The sequence below is a fragment of the Anopheles stephensi genome, chromosome 2 (genome assembly GCF_013141755.1).
Source record: "Anopheles stephensi strain Indian chromosome 2, UCI_ANSTEP_V1.0, whole genome shotgun sequence".
NCBI lineage: Eukaryota > Metazoa > Arthropoda > Insecta > Diptera > Culicidae > Anopheles > Anopheles stephensi.
The window spans coordinates 30,831,964-30,854,845 of record NC_050202.1 but is presented as its reverse complement, the minus strand read 5'-3'; the positions used below and the strand labels follow the sequence as shown (position 1 = coordinate 30,854,845).

The 22,882-nt window shown below is 42.8% G+C and overlaps 2 protein-coding genes across 2 annotated transcripts in view; one reads left to right on the top strand and one right to left on the bottom strand.

Moving 5' to 3' along the window:
- LOC118505313 overlaps positions 1–22,882 on the bottom strand; it is a 46,912-nt gene that overhangs the window by 12,026 nt on the left and 12,004 nt on the right. The window lies entirely within an intron of this gene.
- The window catches only part of LOC118505311, a 32,434-nt gene that overhangs the window by 5,374 nt on the left and 4,178 nt on the right, over positions 1–22,882 (top strand). The window lies entirely within an intron of this gene.

Below are 22,882 nucleotides of genomic sequence, written 5' to 3'. Positions count from 1 at the left end.
AATCTAGTCTAAAACTCAACATACTACAAAAAAACAGAAATGGAACAAGACATCCATCCCTGTCAGAGATTTTCTAATGTGACTTCTCTCTGCGGCGGTACCCTAAGGCATTGGAAAACGTAACGGTTGTGCCGCATCCAAAAAACAAAAAAGAGCCCACCATTCGTCTCCCATTTCCGCGTGAGGTGTGAAAAGGTGTTCAGGCGAAACAATGATACCCACTGACCGGTCTGCGTCTGGGTGAAGATATTTATCTGTTTAATTATGAACTATCAAAAATAAGTGACAGGAAAATTGGTGCGAAACGTATCATCTTTCGTCTATCTTGATTTATCCGATCGCTCCTATTTTCACGTGACCGTTGCGTGACCATTTTACTATCGAAAATTGTGGTATTTTTTGGTGACACAAGGTTTGGATCATTGGGCGTTACATTTTATACAGCAAATGAAAAGGAAACTCATCAATGATGATCAACGATCCAACGGAAACAATACACAGGCAACCATTTTATCCTAACACCGCAAAGCCCCAGCCGGGTTCGTCTTAAATTTTCGCTTTCTCTCTTCGCGTTCGAGAGTCCTCGTACAACATATGTTCTTTGCGGTGTTCCAACCGACTATTTACACGGTGCCCTCTCGTTCACGTCGGTTTTCACTGCGTGAAGAATTGTTAGGCCAATGTTTTTTTTTTTTTTTTTTTGTTAGGTTTGCGGCACAACAAGTGGCGCGCACGAACAACACCTCTTAAGCGGGCTATGTTTACTGTCAGATTATAATTTTCTTTCGTTTTTGCAATGGTTGCCAGTTTTGTTGGGAGGGGTTTTTTGTTGTGGTGTGTATGTGAAACAGGGGAAGAAACCCTACACGCGCAGGTGTTGATGGGGCTCTACACTACCGCGCACACACACAAAAAATGAGGAAGCCCACGAAAGATGCAATTGTTAATGGTGTAGGTTTTATGCTTATCTGTTGCCTTTTTTTCTCTCTGTTCGTTCATCACTTCACTTTTTTTTTTTGCTGATCATTTGAAAGACTTAAGGAATGCAAATGTGTGCTTGCATCAGTGGTCAGTGTGTGGACTAATGCGAAACAACAACAAAAAATCAGCAAAGATAAACTCAATCTCAGCGGGAGCAAAAATCAGCCAAGTGCTTCAAACATACCTTGTTCTCTTACCACTTTCTCCGATGTACTTCGGCAGTTGGGCAGAGCAAAAAAATCCCCCCACACACACAGAGAGGGTACAAAAAGCTAACCACAATAAATGATGTTGTGCTTTTGATTTCATCAGCAAATGCCAGGTTGTGCCTGGCGGACGAGCGAGTTGGCCGAGATCGTAAAGAACATGTTCCGGCAGGGGCATATGTGTATGTGCAGCAGTACACCTTCAAGGCTGCTCCATTAGCTCATCGACTTGCAGGTTCCAAGATGCAAGCAAAACGGGCTAATGTCTTTGGACGAACCGCGGTTTTCGATTACAATCTAACACGTGATGTTGTGCCTTTTTGCTCACTTCAAAATAGATTAAAACATTTATTATGCATTTAAACTACTGTTTTGCTCAATCACCACACACCTTGAATATTCAACATCGCCAAGGGTTACCTCACCCATAGAACCACACGCTCGCAGTCGTTGCATTTCTCCAAATAAATCCTTCAACAACCCGATCTGATGCAACAAACTTGTCCAGCAGAAGAAAAAAAATTATGATAAATGACTTACATTTCAGCGAATCGCTTTTGCCAAATTGATACGACACCGAACGAACGGACGGCCGGAGCATGAGGTCCCGTCACGCGAGGGACCGAAGAAAATATGCGGCATCAATGTCCCGGCGGCGACTCTTTTCTTTTTCTCCCAAAAGCCCCCTTGGGTGATGGAAGCAAACAAACCAGTTCATGTCACCATCGAAAGGAAAGCGTTCGAAATACGATCACCGGACGGACGGACCGGACCGGACGGACCGACAACGGAAAGTAAAAGTCAACCCGTCCCACCGATATAAACGGTCGTCGCAATATAGATCGGTCCGTGTTCGTGTCATTCGATTGCGATCGAAGCATGATGTATGAAGCGGCAGGCTTGCGACCGGATCGATTAGGGCGAATTTTGGCGCAAACACCCTAAAACGGTTGATGAAAGGCCACCGCCATCAGGCCCGCCTGGATGCTGCAATAGTGCCACGGGACTCCGGCGGGAAGGCGGCAACCGAATTATTCAACAGCGATGAATTCCATGCTCGCGGACTGGGGAGGACAAAAACCACCACCCGCCAACCGTGCAAAGGGATGACATACGGGGTGGATATCACAACGGATGGAAAGTGAAAAAGGTCACCTTCGTGCGTCGCATAAATCGATACAGCCGCTGCAGTTGACGGTTCCGTTCTTCGACTGCTTCTGTGTATTGATTGTCCGCACGCTGCAGCATTATGTCTCGTGCATCCAAACACTTTCCAATTTTTTTCTTTGTTCCCGTTCCCGTTACGGCGGCTGTGGAGCGTAATTTGCGCGAAACAGAACCGCGTATGTCGGATATCCAAGAGATGGAGCCGAAGGAGCTGAGCTGTGCCAAAAGTGTAGAGTTCAAAAGGCGATAAAGGTTCACGACTCGATGGGAGGTTTTCCGTCGGTCGACTGTCGATGAGGAATTATCAATTTGGCAAGCTAGTTTGGCGTATGCAATTATGGGGATGAGGGTTCGAAAAGCTGAAACGTGATAACGCCTTGATCGGGATAGGTCTTTCACTTATGTTTTGCTGGCATTTTAAAAGGTTATTTTGGGAGATTTTGTATTAGTCACGCACGAGGAATCTGCTTGCGATGTCTATGCTTTGGGGCTAAATTTGAGGGACTCCACGACAAACAAATCTTCCTAATAAACGAGGTTAATCTCTTTCGATCTCTTGATGTCTGTAAAAGCGATCATGCAGGGAAATATCGATCATCCTATCTAGTTATGTGCTTGGGATGATTTAAAATAAAGACCAAGAGCTTGAACCCTTAATAATTTTAAGAGATGCTCGTTCGTAATCAAGAAGCATACAAATCCTTAAAAATTGCAATTTATTGTAAAATTACGAACAGAAGATTTGATTGAGTTTAAGTTAATTTCAATCTGGATTTATGTTGGGGCTTGTGTGTAGCATGGCAGCACTCAACCGGCTTGTTGAAGTCGTAGATATCCAAAAGTGTGAAGATTCTCCTCAGTCGATTTGTCCCCCAAAACTCTGCATTTCTGTACCTATTTCTCAGATCACTGTTAATGACTACCAATCTTGGGACCTTATTTATTTATTTATTTATTATTTATTTATTTATTATTACGGACTGATGCCGTATTGTGCAATCTTGGCACCTTTTGAATAATATTTGTTGATGAAAGCTTGAAAAAAATTCTCAACAATTATCAATTAAGAAGGGATAATGCTAATGGATCATATTTCATTCATTAATTCATTCCTGAACCTAACAACTCCGGTTCATTTCATTCTTTAAACCCGATTGCTTCAAAATTCGCACTATTAAATTAAAAAGCAACACCTATTTTCCTCTCGACATTACACACAGCGCACGACCGTTAACGTTCAACAAGCATCACCAGATCGGTTATCAATTATCGGTACATGGCAGTCCTGAAGTTGGAGACAACGGTTATGATAACGATTCACAACAAAAACGTTACCATCCGTTATCGAAACATTGCGCACTGCTAGCGTCGGTTTGAATGGTCAGAAGATTGATGATTTCTCAAGGCGTCTTGGAGCGAGCTTGTACCGAAGAACTGTCGATGTTACACGAATTGAGTAATCGATCGAAACACACACACACACGCCAGATGGGAGAATAACAAAACACAAGATTGAAACGACAATAAAAGTCGTTTTGGGGCAATTAGGTATGAAATATTGGCTTTTCTGCACCCTGAGCCGGGGAACAGGTTAGATGGTGCGCTTTGAAAAAATGCTAATCATCAGTTGCTTTGATTCCAAATTAAGAAAACCAGTTGGCAAGCATGGTTTAAACAAACAAAAAAGTTACTGTTGGCCAAACAATATCTATGCCATTTCTAGGTCCGCTAAAAACAGCTCCGTTTTGCCACATTTCTTCTTGGCCGGCGGTGCACCACCATCGCTGGCGTTATCTTATCAGCCCGCTCGTTGGTGCTCCGGTTGTGGTGTCAAGTGTTTCTCTCGCTGCCCATATCGCGAAAACAGCATTTTTGTTTCATTAACACACGACCAAGCGCACCGCGAAGCGGGACGTTCATCGCGGGACGTTCAGGTTGGAAATTGGAGAGAGAAATTGTTGCTCTACACACTGATGTCATCTACCGTGCCCGGGCTAGTAGTTAGGTTGGTCGTGTGTACCACAACAGTACCAGCATTGCATACTCTTCTGTCGAGCCCTTCTCCGATGGAAATGGAATCGGTATGATAAGGGCACCGAAATTGGAAAGGCAATTTAGTTGAGCATAAAACATGGCCCGCCAGCAAACACTGGGCAGTATAAAACACGTTCGACGGGATGATAATTTTTTGGGACGTAATTTAATAGTCGTCTTGTGTGTTGTTTTATTAGTTTGAAACCAAATTTGAAATTTTCTACCCATGATTCACGGCCCTGGGTGACTCAGGGCCATAGCAGAAGGGAGACTCAAACTGACTGTAAACAATTAAAAAAATGAAACGAAACGATGTGTTGCAAAAGCAGATAAGATATTGAGGTACTGCAGTTTGATCATGGGCAAGTATTGTTCCATTAACGTACGACTCATTTGAACTAGATCAATATTGTAAAAATGAGCAGGCTCTTATATTTGCGAAAAGAAACTGCCGCATTAAAGCTTTTTGGATTTTTATACAATTTTTCGCACAAAATCATGTCCAAAATGTCATGCTAAAAAGAATATTTTCCTATTTACCTACCATAACTTTACGTGTTCGTTGTTTGACGATTAGTTGGCTCTAGTTCGCTTCAGTTAGCAGATAAAAACGGTGAAGAGGATTGAACCAGAATGGAAAAGACGTGTCCGATTTGAAGAGTCTTTTATCTACGTGACTCTTGAACGATCAAACCATGTCGAGGGTTTAAATGACTTTTTCAAAGAGAACTGAATCGTTTGATTGGAGGGCCTCCAATATGGTTCTGTTTGTCGAACCGACTGTGATCCTGCCAATCGGACCACCCTTTTGATGCGGTGTTTATTGTGATGAGAAACAAATGCTTTATAAAACACTTTCCTTGCAGAAGTGGCTTTGATCTGTTGAACTTTCTGTTAAGTTTGAAACATTTTACCCCACGCAGTGATTGAAGTGAATGCAAGGGGTTCTTCTCATTTATATGCCCGTTTTCGCATTGATAGCACATTAGAATGTGGGATCCTCTCACTGCTTGGTGCTAGCATAAATTGCGTAACGGTTTGCCGGATTTCTTCGACAAAGCAAACGGCTTCCCAATGGAGATGATAAACGCTGAAATCATTGCATGTGGCTTCCAAGGTACGGTTCGTTAATTCGATTTTGTTCTCGGATATAAATGCAGACAAGACGATCATGATGATGTGCTCTGATGTTTCCCAAAAAAAAGCTCTATCCCGCCGTGTGTAGCACAATTACTTTTGCTCCACAGGAGCACGCTGTTAGAAGCGTTGGGAACGAGATAAAGTTGCTTATCGCTGCTTAAATATTAAACACTGGTAAATGCGGGCAAGATACATTTTTCATTCTCGGACCGTTCTCACGCTTTAGAAATTGAATTAATCGTCACAAGCATTTTTTTTTAATCTAAAAAACACGAGCTACCAACGCGGCGATCGCTGAGTGCGTCTCGAACATGGCTTCATTAAAGCTTACCACAACGTCACGACGCGCACTCATTAACATTCGGTCGAAATTTGTTGCTCACGAAAATCGAATCAATTCAGAACGATTCGGATGCGTGTGAAAGGAAGCATCCTTTTGATTGACATGTGCGTCGGTCTAAGGAAGGTGGTTCGCGGTGCCGGTCTTTCACACAACAGGAGCACGGTTCGAATCCTATCCCTGGGTAGTTCTCTCGCATCAAGGATTGACTCCCGACTTCTCGTGGTGTTAATAATTTGCGCATTAAACGACGACAAGCCGGAACTAACCAAGCGTTTTTGAGGTTGTGGAAGGTATGGTTTTTCCTTTATTAGGAATAGCAAAATACCTAGGATTAATTTTTAATACAAAGAAGTAAATTGAAATAATCGAAGATTGCTTTCAGATTCCTTGTACAAAGACCGAAAAACTCAAAGATAGTGCTGACAGCTTTTAGTTGTGGCATCTACCCAGCTAGAATGGTTCTTGGTAAAGACAGAAATTTCTTGACCTACAATAAAGTATAACATCATTCCTGATCATAGTTCTAACAAGCCATTTAAATATACAGCTTGGCTTGACTTAGCAGGTCCAATAGCAATATGACCACAATATAGAGACTTTTTCACGATCTTCAAAGTGGATTTTAAAATTAAAATATTATTATTTTGTAGTTATTTTTTCAGCTGCACAAAAATATATTGTAACGGAAAAGCCGAAAATCAATTCCATTCGCTTCATTGCTGCCACGTGGTTGGATTAAGCAGAAAATGTGCCTGGAAACACGCTTCGTCAAACTTCCACCACACCGGAACCTACAATCAGTGGCAACAAGCACACATACACACACGTGCACTATAAACATAAGACGAAGATCACGAAACAAAACTCGCCAAAGTTGCGCGTGTGTCATCGACCTGTCTGAGGCCTTGGTTTGACACCCAGGTGACGTTTAAGTACCGTAAATCAGGTGTAGCGCACGAGGTGTGTTCTCCACACCGGGCTCGTTATCCAATCTGGCTAGAAATACACATCAACGGTCGTTTGGAATCCCGGCCCGTGTCGGGAAAGGGAAAGTGACAATCGGATCCAATCTAATCAGCAAACCGTCATGTGCGCCGGCCATGTGAGCGCTGGTTAAAACACCTAATCGCGCCAAACGAATGAGCCACCATACACATGCACCAGCTGTGGATGATACGGATTTCGGTTCCGATTGTTAGCGTACACAGGGAATCCGTGCCATAATCGGTTATTGGTGGACCACCCTGACATGAACTGCCGTCGCATAGGGGTGTGCGTGCGCGTGTGTTCGGTTTGTTTGTAACAAAGAAATGCACGTGGAGAATGGGGAAAACGCGTCACGAGGAATTTGTTTGGAAGCGATAGAAAAGTTCATCTTTAGCGCCACTCCGATTCACGCTGCGCCCATACGAACCACGAGCGGACCGTTGCGCAACAACGAACGAATTGGGATGAAATTTATATTATAGCTGGCTTTTTGCTCCAACTGCACATCTTCGGTGAAAGATGGCGGGAAGGAATTCTTTTAATTGCATCCCACCACTCCGAAATCTCTCCATCGTCGGGGTATCGGTTACGACGCACGCACCTCGCGCTTGGTTCCGATTTGCTTTTTTTCCATTCCGTAGCCATCACGTAACGAATCGGTAATCGGATGAAAAGTGAATTTTATCATCCGTTTGCTGTTGAGAGCTTTGGGTCGTTCATCTCCGATCGCTTTAGCTGTGCCTTCGGAAGCAAGAGTGGGCCGCGATTTAAATGGTTTAAATACGATTAAAGACTTCTTGGTGTGATTAACATGTCATCTGCTGGGGTTGAAGCGAAAAAAAAAACAGATCTATTATTTAAACCAAGCGGAACTGTGGCAACTTTACCAAAGTTTGAAGTCCGATTCAAAATGCCCATTGGAAGGGCGAAATTGTGGTTTTTTGTGATTTTTACTAACATGTTTATGATGTATTGTAAAGTTTACGATTGTTTTTCAACATCAGGTTTTCACTCTTCTTACGTTATCTTGTTAATTGGTTTGGTTTCATCATGTATTCCTGATCGTCATTGTGCTATTTTAGTGTTTTTTGGTATCCACGGTTGAGTTCAGTCGACCGTTCGGTTCACGTTTATTAAGCTTATTAAGCTCACTTATTACTAATTGTTGACAAAAATTCGTTTCTTAGCCTAACAACATTTAAAAAAGCAAGCCCTGTTACTTCACCTAGTGAAAAAACTTGCGCAATATACTGGATGAAGGTGGCCCTCTACATGTCATATTTTGAACTAGTACTACACAAAAACAAAAACAGTTCAAATTAATGTAGCTTTTACTTGTTTCGATTTTTTATTTGCTTTTTCTGGTATCACTTGTTTTTTTCGTTTTAATATAGTGCGTAACAAAACAATAAGACCTAATTTTATGAGAATAACTAGACAAGTTAGAGACATAGGTATAAAAGATGTATGCAAAGTTGTAGAGAATACAACGTCCTATAATTGCATTCCAGAGTTAACCAAACTTTGAAAAAAATGGTAATTGTTTTTACATAATTCTGGAGCTTTTGTTACTAAATATGATTTTTACCAAATTTTAAAATAAAGATTTGCATAAAAAATAGTTTCTTAAGTGCTATAACCGCTTCGCCCAGCAACAACAATGCTCGATACCGCTCACGGTTTAGCGCCGTCGTTTGCCAATCCGTTATCCCGACTATTCTGGCGATTGCATCAACGCAATCACCCCATCTCAATTTGGGCCTACCACGCCTCCTCTGTCTGTGTGGACGGCCTAAAAGGACTTTACGGGCTGGGTCGTCCGGTGTCATTCTCATGACGTGACAAGCCCACCGGAGCAGGGCGAGTCTAATACGCTGCACGATTGTGAGATCATCGTACAGCTCGTAGAGCTCGTCATTGTAGCGGCTCGTCCATTGTACTTCCACACATACGGGGCCAAAAATCCTTCTGAGCATCTTCCTCTTGATCGCGGCTAAGAGAGTTCATGTCTTAGAGGCGTATGTGAGTACCGAGACTATAAATGTTCTGTACAGTCCCAGAAACTATGGTTATGTTACATGGAGCAATTTTAAACCCTATGAAAAAATACGTATTATAGTAAAAAAAAACCTTTTTTTTAGCTATGTCTTCAACTTTTCTAGTTATTCTCTAAAAAACTTAAGCTTTTAATACAACCCTTAGTAGCCTGTTAGGAGACATCGCATTAATCTCTGTTAATATAAACTAAAACGATGTTTAATATACGGATTTTGTCGAAAATTCATGCTCTTCTTCACAGTTCATTAATTAAAACCCCCATCATGTCTGCCAGCTGTTTCGCGACCTCGACCGTGAATCGTAATGCGATGCACTGTTTTGTTTGCTGTTCCATTGCGCAACGTGCAGTTCCATCCAGGCGCTTGTGACATCTTGACCACGCTCTCAATTTTCTTGTTTGTGTTTGCATCGCGGTGTGAACTCGGCACTTTGTGCGACAAATATTGAACAAAACAGAAACTCTTTTCCACTGAGCGTCCAAGATAAACCAAAACTCAGTCTCTGTAGGTTAGTGAAACCAGTGTTGAGGTAAACGCTTGTGAAAGCAAACTTAAAACAACGCGAAACACGAAAGGTGCGAGTCCGGAGGGCGAGTAAACTACTGACCAGGCATAAACGTGAGCGGCCGAGGTCAGCCTTGAACGATGGTCAAATATTAAGTCCGTCGCGATTCATCTGATTTCGTCGCGCTTGATTGTTGGCCGTCAATGGGAGATGAAGAGGAAAAACTTATGATACTTTCGCTTTTAATGTCCCACTCGATCGCTCGGGTTGGTTTTCTATTCTATGAAACCGGCAATTCTATTGCGGTTCATTTCGTCTGTCGTTCTTGGGCTTATACTTATTGCATCACATCCAGATATCATTGGTATGAGCAATCCAACAGCTATGCGAAACCCCCGTAAGCATTCCTCCATTGGGAGGTTCGATTATCTGTAGGGTATTATGTAAACATAAGCTACAAAACAACAGTAAAACAGCACAACCTAAGCCTAAACACCCCCCCCCCCCCCCCCCAGTGGAACGTAAAGCAGAGGTGTTGAAAGTAAAGAATCGCTTTAATTTCGTCCCCTTGACAGCCACATCCACTCCCGACCGGGCGAGCACACTGCCCAGAGTTTACCAAATAAACACTACCACAAGTTACAGTAACAGTTACAAAAAGGGACGCGAAAGGGGGGCAATTGGGGGATAACTAGTGCAGCCACAAAGATTAACAACGGGCACCCTCCACAGTCTGTCCGCACAAACAATAGAGTCGTTTAATTGCTTCGAATGCTCGACGGTGGACGGTGGCGAGTAAGTAAATAAATAAACACGTACAGGCAGCGTGCTGCAGGTCTGCAATGGTTTGGTCGCGCAATCGCGCGGACCGAGTGCCGCAAAACTCGCCAAACTAAATATCCAGCTGGAATAGAAGTAGCACAAACAAAGATTTGGTCACATTTGCGCCATAATTGTTGGTCTGGTGCATTGCGAAGGTGTTAAAACGCTGGTGTGGCAGGTGCTGCTAAAAATGAAGAATTGTAAATTTATACAAATTATACATTAGTTAAATTATTTTACTTGTAATTTCCACTTGCTCCATATTTTTAATGTGAAGCTATCTCAATTCAATATACAAAAAATGGTGACAATGGCCAAATTTCACGAGATAACTTACGAAGTCTAGTTACAATTATTCTGTGTGTTAATGTTGAGCTCGTCTGTTGCCAAAAACACTTTATGAATGTAAGTTAGATTTCGTGTGTCTTTTCTTATTAAACTATGCTCTAAACTAGCTCTTTTGGAATCCCGACCGAGCTTACCAGGCTTGTAAGAATGACAATGACCTTCACCAAAATCACGTGTCAGCTGAATATGAATGAAAAACTCTCAGGGCCCTGCCCCCTTTGTTCGGGAAACATCTTCTAAAAGTCATTTCAGGTCCTGGCATACGCTGATGACAAAGACATCATTGGTTTGAGGCTCTCCTATGTAGCAGAAGCTTATCAAAGGATCGAGCGAGTGGCACAGAACCTCGGGTTGGAGATTAACGAGGCGAACACCAAAATGATGGTGGCATCACCAGCGGCCCTGCTAACAAACACTGTTTTGCGCAGGGGTGATGTACAGATAGGTGACTGCAGCTTCTAAATCGTCCAAATTTTCACTTATCTGGGGTCAAAGGCAGCACCAACAACAACATTGAAGTTGAGATACGCACAAAGGTATATGGCTGTCGACCGGTCATACCGTACGCCTCTGAGACATGGACTGTTTTCAACATTGACGAAACCCTCAGAAAGATGCTCAGAAGGATTTTTGGCCCAGTAGGAAGGACAATGGAGGAGCCGCTACAATACGAGCTTTAACAGCTGTACGACGATCTCACAATCTTGCTGCGAATTACAATCGCCAAGCTCCGGTGGGCTGATCATGTCATGAGAATGGCACCGGACAACCTAGCCCGTAAAGACCATAGCAATTATAAACATATTATTTAAGATCTAGTTTTCAATAACTTTAGGTACAATTTTATTAAGATTTCGATCTGAATACAAATCAGATCAGCAGATATAACCTCCGACGTAAAAGTTAGATTTTTGGCTTTTCCACCAAGTTGGTGAACTTAGTAGTTAGCAACGTCCCTAAAATTAGACAAAATATTAAGGAAACTGCCTATCGTTCAAGTGATCGTTTAAAATGATCTCCGAAACCAACTGTTTAGAGATGAGTTTACCTGTTCTGCATTTTTGCAGCATTATCAAACGAATTCTTAATTAGATTATAGTACACTCTATTGGCAGCCCCACAACAAGTGTTAAGGATTATTTTAGCTGCTTGTCTGTTGTTCAAATATCAAATAAGACCTTTTATAGGTAACATAAGTTATCCTTACGACTTAACTGTGCATACTACAAGATCACGATTCATCATCATTATTATTTCAACCTTTCCCTATTTATTGTCCATACTCTTTTCCTCTCTCTGTTCTAGTTGATGTTTTATGTTTATCGTCATTAAATTATCTTTCTTCAACATATTTTCTTAAGTAAATTGTTTAGTACTAAAAGTGAATAGAGAAAGGTTGAAGCTGTGATGTGAGTACAAAATTAATATGAAGGATCGAGATTACAACTAGAGCAAAAATATGAAATATAAATGTGATGTTGATTAGATAGTCGTGTTTTTTCTAACTACGTACATCTGATCCCGAAGAACTCGTAGTAGATAAGAAAAAATATCATTCCTAGTACTGATAGTGTCTAACTTATTAGACTTGTTGATCTCTTTCAACTGATTTTTTCCGATTTTATTACAATTACAAAAGCCCAATAACTCCTAGAGTTGAATGAGATATGCATTCAAACTCTCATAAATCCCATCAACTTTTTCAAAAAATACAAAATTTATCAATCAATCTAGCTAGCTAACAGTTGTAACGGTGTTAATTAAAACCCCATTTGAGAAAAATCTCGCCTAATGAAAGCTCAAGCTCAAGTTGCGCAATTAAACTTCGCACAAACCCAGTGCCCGTCAATTCGGCACGTGCCCAATTGGCTTGTCGTAAAGCCCACATTGACGTGACGAATCGTTTTGACATGGCCGTATGGCTTTGAGATATATATAAAAAAACACCCTATCCACACATGCTCCCGCTGGTCAGCAATAATGACTCCCGGTTGCAATAATTAAAGATTGACGATTTCGCTGTGTGGGATTTGGAAGGTAGGCACAATTTTGAAGGAAGTTAATGGAATAATAGACCGATTCCACCGCTCATTTCCGCGGGAAGCTTTGGGCCTCCACGAAACCACACAAAAATCACACACACACGCATAGTTAGACACAGACACACTTACGGTTCAATGGGCTTTATTCCCACGATTCCCAAACGTGCACCGGTAGCACTGCACTTAAATAGACAGTTCTTCACGTATGTGTGTGTCCCAACCCCAAACTCACTAATGCTGGTACGCTTCACATGCGTTTCTATGCGTTTGCGCCACAGCTTCAATTAACCTCAATACCCGCATCCAACCGACCCCGACCGACCGAAAATGTTCTCCGAAGTGTGTGCTACCGATTTCCACTGTCCACAACGGAGTGGTACAGCGGGCATCCCTCGCCCGCTCGATCGGTTTGCCGGTAGTTTGGAGAAAGATTCAGCTTTTGAAGTTTTCTCACTTTTTTCCGTGTATGTGTGTGTGTGTGTCTTTTGTTTTTGAAGGTTTTGCTTTTCATTTCTCCTTTCTCGCTCACTTAAGCTTGCACATTCCATTGAGCGCATCAAATGCGCAATAAAAACGCGATGCCCACCACCCTTGCTTGGTGGCCGGCCAGTTAATGATCATCAAGCAGTAACAAAAAAAAGTGTCTTCCACATACACACGTGGGGTTGCAAAGTTTGGCATCTGTTTTTGGTGCTTCTGGTTTCTATTTTTAACAACAACCTTATTGTAGTTTTCCTTTTAATGGGCACTGTTTATGGGCAGTTAAAGCGATTGCAGTACGATCGCTTTTGTGTCCTCGATATTTTGGTACAATTTGATTGATATTATCACCTTTTGTGGGATGAGCTTGCAGATTTTTGTTTTATCTTTTACTCAACTTAATTAACACATCGCGTGTATTTTATGCTTAATTAACGAGCAGATGCTTAATATTGCTGAAGAAGGTAAACAAAAACATTTTACTTCCAACGAATTCTACCACACCAAATCCATCTTCGGCGCAGGAACTTCAAATCCCAGTGCCACACTGAGGTGAGCCACAGACGAAAACTTCCCCCAAAAAGCACCGTTGTTCGTGCAGCAGCTAACGACCTCGGGGAAGAAAAATGAACCTCCTAACGCAGCTTACGCGGGCAGGGTTCGTATACTCGGTATGTCCCCGCAGGTGATTTTGGGGCCTGCGCTTTTCTTTCTCCTTCCCACTGCTAATGCTGCTTCCTCACTCGACCGGAAAACGCACATTAAAATCAATCAAAAGCATTGCGACATTACGACCGTGCGTGTTAGGCGGAAGCAAAAGCTAATCGAAAACAACAAAAAACGCATTAGGAAAGTGTCAGTAAGTGTTCCTTGGGGCAAGTTGTTTTTTCCCCACGTTGCGGATTTAAGAAAGTTTTTCTTTTGTTCTACGTACGGTTTATTTTAGTGGGGCTGGGGAAAAAAGATTGTCTCCCATCACACGTTCAAGGCGTCCAGACATTAGAGTTTTGCTATTGCTACGACTCTGTTCGATCGAGGGCTTTTTTTCTTCTTTGCTTTCCTACGACAACGTAATCATCCGATCAACGCAACAAATGCAGCATCGAAAGCCTTGTTTATGGGACGATCGGTAATCGCCACGATCAAAAATGTAGATCAAACTCGCCCGAGGCTACATTGAGGAAACAAAACAACGTTTGTGTGTCTTAATCGGTCGGGATGATTTATTTCCCATCCTCAAAAAAAACTTGACGTCGTGGTAAAAGCGGTAGCTAATTAATAACTTATTTATAACACCGATAGACGATAAGAGCGGCTTTCGAGGTTTAACGAGACGAAAGAAAGCGTTGCACAATCCGAAGATTGTTTACGAAATAGAAGCAAAAACACAAACCATTATAGCCGAACAATCAGCAACGAGCGATCGAATGATTTGAATGCAATTAAAGCGCATCGGAAGCATCTCGTGAGCTTTAGCGCTTCAAGTGAGCCTATTAATGAGAGGCAGGATGATCACTCTCGACTCGATTGTGCCTCACTTAGCAAATTGTCTACTGGGTAAGCTTAACGAAAACAAACACTGCTAGCTGCCTCCGAGACGCGCTACTAATTGAATTGTCAATTAAACTGCATTTAAAACTGTCCAATTATCGCTACAAAGGAGAAGTGGCTACACGATTTTCCGGAATCGTTCCCTCGCGGAGCGCTGCGATTGGGGCGAAAATGATCGCATCTACCAATAACTTTGTCATTCGATCGTTGTCGTTGTCAGTTTTCCAGTGCGCTCGGTGAAACTGGAGCTGAAGGCTACCCCTGGGTTGGGCCAGGTTCGGAACGAAAGGGAAACAGTGTTGCCACTATCCGATCGGGATATCGTGGATGCATGTACTACCAACTGCCTGGGACTAGTTTCATTTCACTTTCAAATTGAAAAACATTAAGCCCAGCGGTACGCCAACGTGACCCTCTGCTTCTTCTGCTGACTATCATCAGACAGCTACCCACCCGGCCACCGCTTTTCCGATCGATAATGACCGCAAACGCAAATAAACGTTCCAGCTGGTGGCTGGGGAGCGCAGGCATTGTCTCTACAGCAAGACTTCACCATCCTGTTTTCGTGTCCACCGCCAACGTCGGGGCAGTAAAAGGAAAAACTTCCTTCCCTCCTGGCTACAATTAACGACGCTGAAGCGATTGGAGCACTTGCTCCAGATCTCTTGAACCGGGCAGGCAGCGTTCGTCGCTGGATCGGAAGAAGCAAAGAAACCCGCTCTGTAAACGCAAGGTGATTAGACACTTTTTCTCGTCTAAAACATTCGCTACAAATAGACGTCCCGATGCCAAGGCCGAAGGCCAACCGCGTACGGTGAGGGTAGTGTGTGGCGGTTTAAGCGAACTTGAAAGTGAAAAGTTTCCGGTTTTTCTGCTTCTCTGTCTGCGCAATGTGCGTGTACGGTGGTGTGCACGTTGGGGGTTAGTGGGGCGTACGCTGGAGACTCTCCGGTCCCCGGGGCAAGTACCCCTAACGTAGGACATAGGAGCTTGCGTTGGCCTAGTTTCGTCTGAAAGTGTCTACCCAGTCCGGGCTGCCAGTCCTGGGGATCGGTGGACCACTGTCTGGCAACTATTTCAATCCGATCATCAATAAGCTCTTAAAGTCATCAATCTTTCCATCTCTCGCTCTCTCTGGTGAAGAAACTCCATCCGATGGCTTGATACATGAGCACCTATCGGCAGCGGGGCAGGCTTTATCGCAAATTCCGCATCGAAGCTATTTGAGTATCGGATGAATGATTTCTCATCGGAATTTCAACGACACAATGACCATATTTGTGATGTCGTTTGGCTTACGGTGCCTCTGACAAATTATCCTTTTTTTTCGAAGCCCGTGAGCAAAATTTCTAGTGGCTACAATGTTTTAAACTGCTGGAAACATGATACATAACAGCGTCGGGTGTTAATTATTAAGCAAAACTTTCTTATTATATTGCCAAATAAAAGTAGCGTTAGCCTAACGGTAAGCAGCTTTGGTTGCAAAAATGAAAAGAAGATTAAATCCTGGTCATGGCACCAGCTGTAATGACAGATCGTTCATTCGCATTATTTACTCTTTTGTGTGCTTTTTCAATATAAAATTGAATGATCAGTCATCCATATCCAAACACACACACATACAAAAAGTTTCCGTCATTCGGGTTAATTTACAGGGTATTCCGAAGTTGCTTGACGCGATCCCAGATATTTCGGTTCTCGTCACTAATTTTTTTGACTTATTACCAGGTATGTTTGTTCTCTTGTCGGTAGTTTTTGTGGGAACGTGTCGTTCCCAGATATTCAAAATACTACTTTCAGGGTCTACTAACTAACCAATAAAGATAAGATGTTATTATATTTTTGATGATAATATATTTTGACCATACACTTAAATCAATCTGATTTCTAAATAAATGGACAGAGACGGCTACAGCGCCAGTCTTCATCAGAGCAGGAACGAGTATAAAATCCGATCCAGACCGCTTCCCTTTACTCAGGACTAACTATCCATCTATGAGTAAATTTAACTCAAGAGAAACCAATAAAGGTGTGACAAGACCTCTCGAGGTTATAGAGCCATATACAAAAAAAGAAATATTTAAAGAATATTTTGCTATAGAAGGATAGCATAAAAATATATTAGATTTATTTAACTATATTGATAAAAAGAATTGTTTTACGGGTTTGGTTTTTTGCAATTATAAGACCGTGCTTCTCTAAAAAAGACGATCTATTTAAATCATGTTAGCAATTCTTATTGATATGGTTTCTCCAATCGGGTAAAAAAACGGCGGGACAAAACCAGAAATTATTATTATTTTTATTACAGGATTTTTTTTAGTTGATTAGGCAATAGCTTCCATTTTTATGGCAGGCTTCTTCGATGAAATGGCAAACAAAGCTAGTTGATATGGAAACGGCTTCAGATGACACGGAAATCAGATAACTTTTATTGTGATGTCCTCAGATGATATTGTCATAGTAGCCGTTGATTTTGTACACGTCCTTTCAGCGCTCGAGTAACTGTGTGGAATATCAACGGCTACTATGACAATATCATCTAAGGACATCACAATAAAAGGTATTTGATTTTCCTATGATCTGAAGCCGTTTCCATATCAACTACCGTTGTAGAACATAACTATCTAAAAAACTTGGGAAAGCGTCACAAATCGCCAAATACCCTGTACTTCCGATTTCCGCTAGCAGTAGTAGTGATCCAACTCGTTCAAAGACCTTCAAATCGGCGATAATAATAGATCATTTTTGTCTCATTTCCCCCCCGGCTGCTGTCAACACACCACAAACGATCGGAAGATCGGCACAATCCGTTTCACAAACGCATCAGTTCTATAAAGAGAAGATCTGACCCATCTGGTTTTGCCGTAACCGGAAGGTAAAATTATGCACAACGAACAGTGTCGTGCCGTGGACCGGTGGTTCGGGGAGCATGGATGGAATGTATGTCTGCGAGTGAGGTTATTGTTGTGCTTTGTACGCATGGTGGTGTTTTTCATTTTCGTCACAGTTTGATAGCATCCCTCCACCAATTCGATGCGTGTGTGTGTGTGTGGGCTGGTTCGTTCTGGAGTTCAATGTTCATGCATGCGGAACCGGTGCAGAACGTTGAATGGGACTGTTGTTCGGGACAGTTGCAAACACTTTTTGTCCCGCATTTTTCTGCTTTGTGCAGAAACGTGTGCGATGTGTGTTGTGTTGGTCGCCGGTAAACTCAAACACAGGTAATAGATATTTTTATGGAGTTAATATGTACTTCAAGTTCAACTGAGAAGCTTCCCCATACTTGCCTCATAAATTCTATTTTTAAAAGGGAAATAAAAACTCGAGAACGTTCCATTTGAAGCTCTAAAAGCTCGGGTATAGTCTCAAGAACACCGCTTCGATCTAACTCAATGGAGCACAACGTTAAACAAAGATAGCCATAAGCCTTAATCCACCCAAAGACCTGGCCGAAAGATTGCTTCGCTGGAATTAAGCACTTGTTTTGATTGTCCGAACGATGGCATCCAATTAGCAAACGATAATATTGTCCAACGCTCGGTGGGAATGGATTAAGTGCAATAAATAAATTTTGCAACCTCCACCACCAATTCTTCGACCGAGTGCGATATTTTGGCGGTCCAATTAACGGCGAAATGAATTATATAAGAGACCCAGATTGTCCTCTAACTAGCTGACCTAGCTGCAGCCATCTAATCGTACTCTCCCATTCATGCGTTTGCTTTGCTTTTTCTTGGTCACGTCTCTAACTTCAGGCACGTCTCGTGTGCCTAGTGTACCGTACCGTACGTGGGCTGCGTTCTTATCGCGCAGCAATTCAATTTATTGTGCACTTCTACCTCGCTAATAAACAGACCCGTCTGAGTTGATAAGATAAACATCGCACCAACGGTCGGGAATCGAATCGCACCATCGATTGCATTTCGCTGTTCGGTTTGCGGTGTCGGTGATGCGCACCACCAGCCGCATTGTCCTCCAGAGCGTTTCCACGCGGACCATTTATAAGCTACCACAGTCTTGCCAAACGGACTGTCGGGGTTCCCCCTCTCCGTAACCTCGCTCGGTCGTCGCTCACTTCCGGTCACAAACCGATCTTTCCTGCTGCGATAATAATCTTCTTTCCGGAGTGAGTGTCGCTCGGCTCTCGGCTCGCTGTGTAGATGGGAGAAATTTTTTGGGCAGCCACCCAATTACCGTCAAGGTCTGACCTCTGGCCAGTGAAAATCAACGGAAAAAGGAGGTTGCCGCTGTTTAATACGGGGCGGCGGCAGCGGACGCAAAAATTAGATCCACCAAAAGAAGCAACAAAAAAATCATAATAATGAGGGTTCGTCGTCTAGTCCGGTTTCGTTGATGTCGTTCGTTTCACATCTGCCAGCTTACGGTCAACCGATGGCGAATTATACACCCATCTTCATCTTCATTTCCGCTCATCTGGCCGTCATCGTAAATCGCCGAGATCGTATTTCGGGGAAAGCGGTTTCCACAACAATAATTAAATTGTTGCGAAAAACCCTTCTCTAATCCCTGATGGAATTTTGAGCACTTTTTTTCTCGTATTGCAGCATTATAAAGGTTAGGCCATTCTTTTGATTCCCTTTTTAAAGACCAAAATTGCTTACAGTTAAAGTAAAAGCATTCTATTGTAGTTTGCAAGCATAAAAATAAAAACCGTTTTTGGGGTTTTTGAGAGACCCTTAATGAGACCCATTACTTGCAACAATCGTCTAGAATGCAGCCGCATAAACTGAAGTTCAACGACTCGTAGAAGCTAAGATTGTAACAATGCAGCAGCATACAAAGCATAACGCCTTTCCTATCTCTCTCTCTCTCTCTCTCTTCGCGCTAACGGGCACATTCGGATTCTAAATTGATTCGTACGTCGAACTGCAGCACATTAACCATGGGGACATGATATTTACACGATCTATTTACAACGCCGGGCGCTGCCATTGCTCAAGTTCCGGTACTTTCAGCCTCGTTACCTTGTGGATAGAAAATACATAAACACACCAAACAGACCTACATTCCGCACATCTCGCTGACACCATCGTCATGCTTCGGGTAGCATAACTATAACCTCTCACCCAGCAACGATGTTCCAGCCCGTGCATCGACGCGTTCCGACGCGGGGTTTTTCCTTTCCCCGGGTGATGGGTGATAGCACCCATACCCATGCTGTCACGGCTGACATCAATGCATGTAGCTCCTTTTGCCATCAATTTTCGGAATTGGGCTAGCGCGAAAGGCGAGCAAGCGTCGTCTTCATGGCGCATGGCGGCGTCCATCTCGCACGTTTGTTTCCGCATTTTTCCGTCCGAACCCCCCTCCCGACCAAGCGCAAGGCTACGGTACGACTTTCCATCCCACAATTCCATCCCTTTGCTCATGGTTGGCAAGATGATCTTGCCGGCGATCATTATCCGCCCTTCGACCCCCAACCATCTCAATCAGCGTGATCTTCCACCGCAAGGCACCACGTTGAGGTGTTGGGAGCATTGGGGAGATAATAAATTATTTACACCGGTACGGATCGTGGTACGGGCGGGCATGAACAAGCGCAGGAAGTCAGTGAAGACGTTAAGTAGGTCAAACGAACCAAGGAAGGAACCCCCGCGCTCGTTTGTGTGTGTGTGTGTGTGTGTGTGGGGAGAGAAATTTCAACGCGTGCCCTCGACTTTGCTTAATATTACTATCTTTTCGTCGATAGTCGACGGCGCGAAAGGCTCGCTTTTCTATTAACACATACGCCGCCACGGCACGCTGCTTTGGATTAAATTGCAAATTGCACCAATGTGCGCTAAATCGCTCACAGCTTTAAAACGGCAAGAAGGGTAGAGCCGGTGATCCTACAGCCATTAACCGTGACCTCACGAGCACGACCGCAAACTCCTTCAGTAATAACCGAAAAACAAAATACTGTGGTTGAGTGTAAAAAAAAAATCCGGGGTTGGTGGTTTTCTATTTTCCCTACCCGTTGGGGGTTGGTTGGATGATTTTTTGTTTTGTCTGTATCGTGGAGAAAAGCGATTGCATTGATCTTGTTGACGGCATACGTGGGCGTTGGTTGGTCGGTAGTACCACTAGCAGCAAAAAGAAAGGAGCCTTAACCAGGAAAAAAGGTTTTGCCGGGTAGCCTGCAATGATGAAGTATCAATAAATAAGCCGGTCGGGAGTTTTCAAGCCTCGAAAGTCACAGCATGAATGTTAATTGAAATCCTAAATCATGTTTGGATACGATCTGCTTTAAATGGATTAATTGAAAATTAACAGTTGTGTGTTCAATAAACTGTCAATAAATCAGAAAGGAATTCATATCCTATCGTGTATCAAGAGAGTGAGTGCATGAGATATTCTGAAGCATTAATTAATTGCTTGTCAAATAAAGTATTTATCTTCGGGTACCTCATTTTTCATTGGACTTCCGGTTGTGGGAAACTTGGTACTTGGACTAATGGCCCTTTCTGTTTCCTTGGCATTTCAACCTCCAGAGGTCTCGGTCTACCATTTCTGGTTCTCTGTGACTTGATTTTACCCGTAGCAAGGTAGACAGCCCTACGTACAGGGAGGCGTTCTGGATGGGATTTGAGCCCCGGTCCTGCCGTGTAACCGCCCAGGGTTGCCCAGACTTGTGGCCCAGGGTTGCAATATTTTAGTCAGCTATTCTACACAAGCTATTGAAAACGATACTGAACTTTGGAAAATTATTACAATTTTGATAATGTTTTGAGCCATTTCTTTCTACACGGGAGGTATGCTAACTAGCCCAGATTGATGGGGATGGCTGATGATCATTATTACGATGGCGATGCGTGCAAATCAGATGTCACAGAGCTTGATAATCATTTCAGCTGGACAATTGAAATCTTTCCCACTTTTCAACTGGCCATATAATAAGGATATTCATAATTGATTTTAGATCAAATTATAAAAAAATATTATCAGAAGCTTATAAAGAGCTTATAATGCTTCTTCTTCTAAGCATAACGAGCTCTTAGGTCATGACTGCTATTTCTTGCCTACTAGTCTTATGGATATCACGTAGTTGGATAGTCAGTCCTCGATACGCAGGAACAGTCCCGGCTGGGATTTAAACCCCGGTCTTTCCTGTCATGAGACCGGCGCAACTCTTACCTCTACCACCCTAAACCTCTATTAGCTTCTTCTTCTTTCTTGGCACTACAACCTCGTGAGGTCTCGGCCTGCCATTGCTGGCATTCTGTGACTTAATTATACCCGTAGTAAAGTAGTCAGCCCTACGTACGGGGAGGCGGTCTAGATGGGATTTGAACCCCGGTCCTGCCGAGTGAAGACCGGCGCCGTTATCGCCTCGGCCTCCAGATCGCCCCATATAAGCACCAGGCCGATAATTAAAGAAAATATTTTTTTTATCTCTCAAACTCTGGTTGAACTCTTACAGACTTTTGAAACAATTTGCATTTGAATGTCTTAAGCTATGTTCTTCTTTTCCGGTTTTATTGCATAAGATCGCTCAACATATTGCTACATTGCTGTGGCATAAGAGTCAACCAAAAACAACAAAGCCTCAATTATTCTACACCAAATCTAAAAGTGTACCAAGTGTTGATAAACATCTCGTGAAAAATTATCCCGTGGTGCAACCCTGTAACAAAAACTTTGTTCAAATAGCTTGATCCTGGCCATGGCACCACCTTAATACATTACTCTTTCGACAATTATATATTTCATTTATTTATTAATTATTAATATAACTCAACAAATATTTAAAATAATGAAGCTCAAACTCATGTTCTCATTTGTATAGAAGCACGCAAAGAAATAATTTCTCTGCTCACACACCCACCAAATTCCACCAATGCATTCTATTGAAAATGAAGTCATTAAACGGATCTGGCAACTAGCTTGGAACAGGAAGCTAGAAAAAAAACGCCAGCACAATAAAACAACACAACACGCACTATTGGCAGTTGCGACTAAAATCTAAATTACATGCCCATTTCCTGTTGCTGTCCCCTGTTTCGCAGCGCCTGTCACCGGGGGGCCGGGCTTGATCTGATTCGTTTAAGCTTCCCGTGTGCAATGATGCGTATGACTGTGTGCCATTTGATCTGTGTGTTGGTCTGGGTCTCAAACGGGGGCACATTCCTCCGGGAAGTACGTAGCGGTAGAAGCTTTGTTCCATTTCCCGGTAGTGCGGAAGAATGTATCTTAATTTGTTTGAGACTTACGCCAGT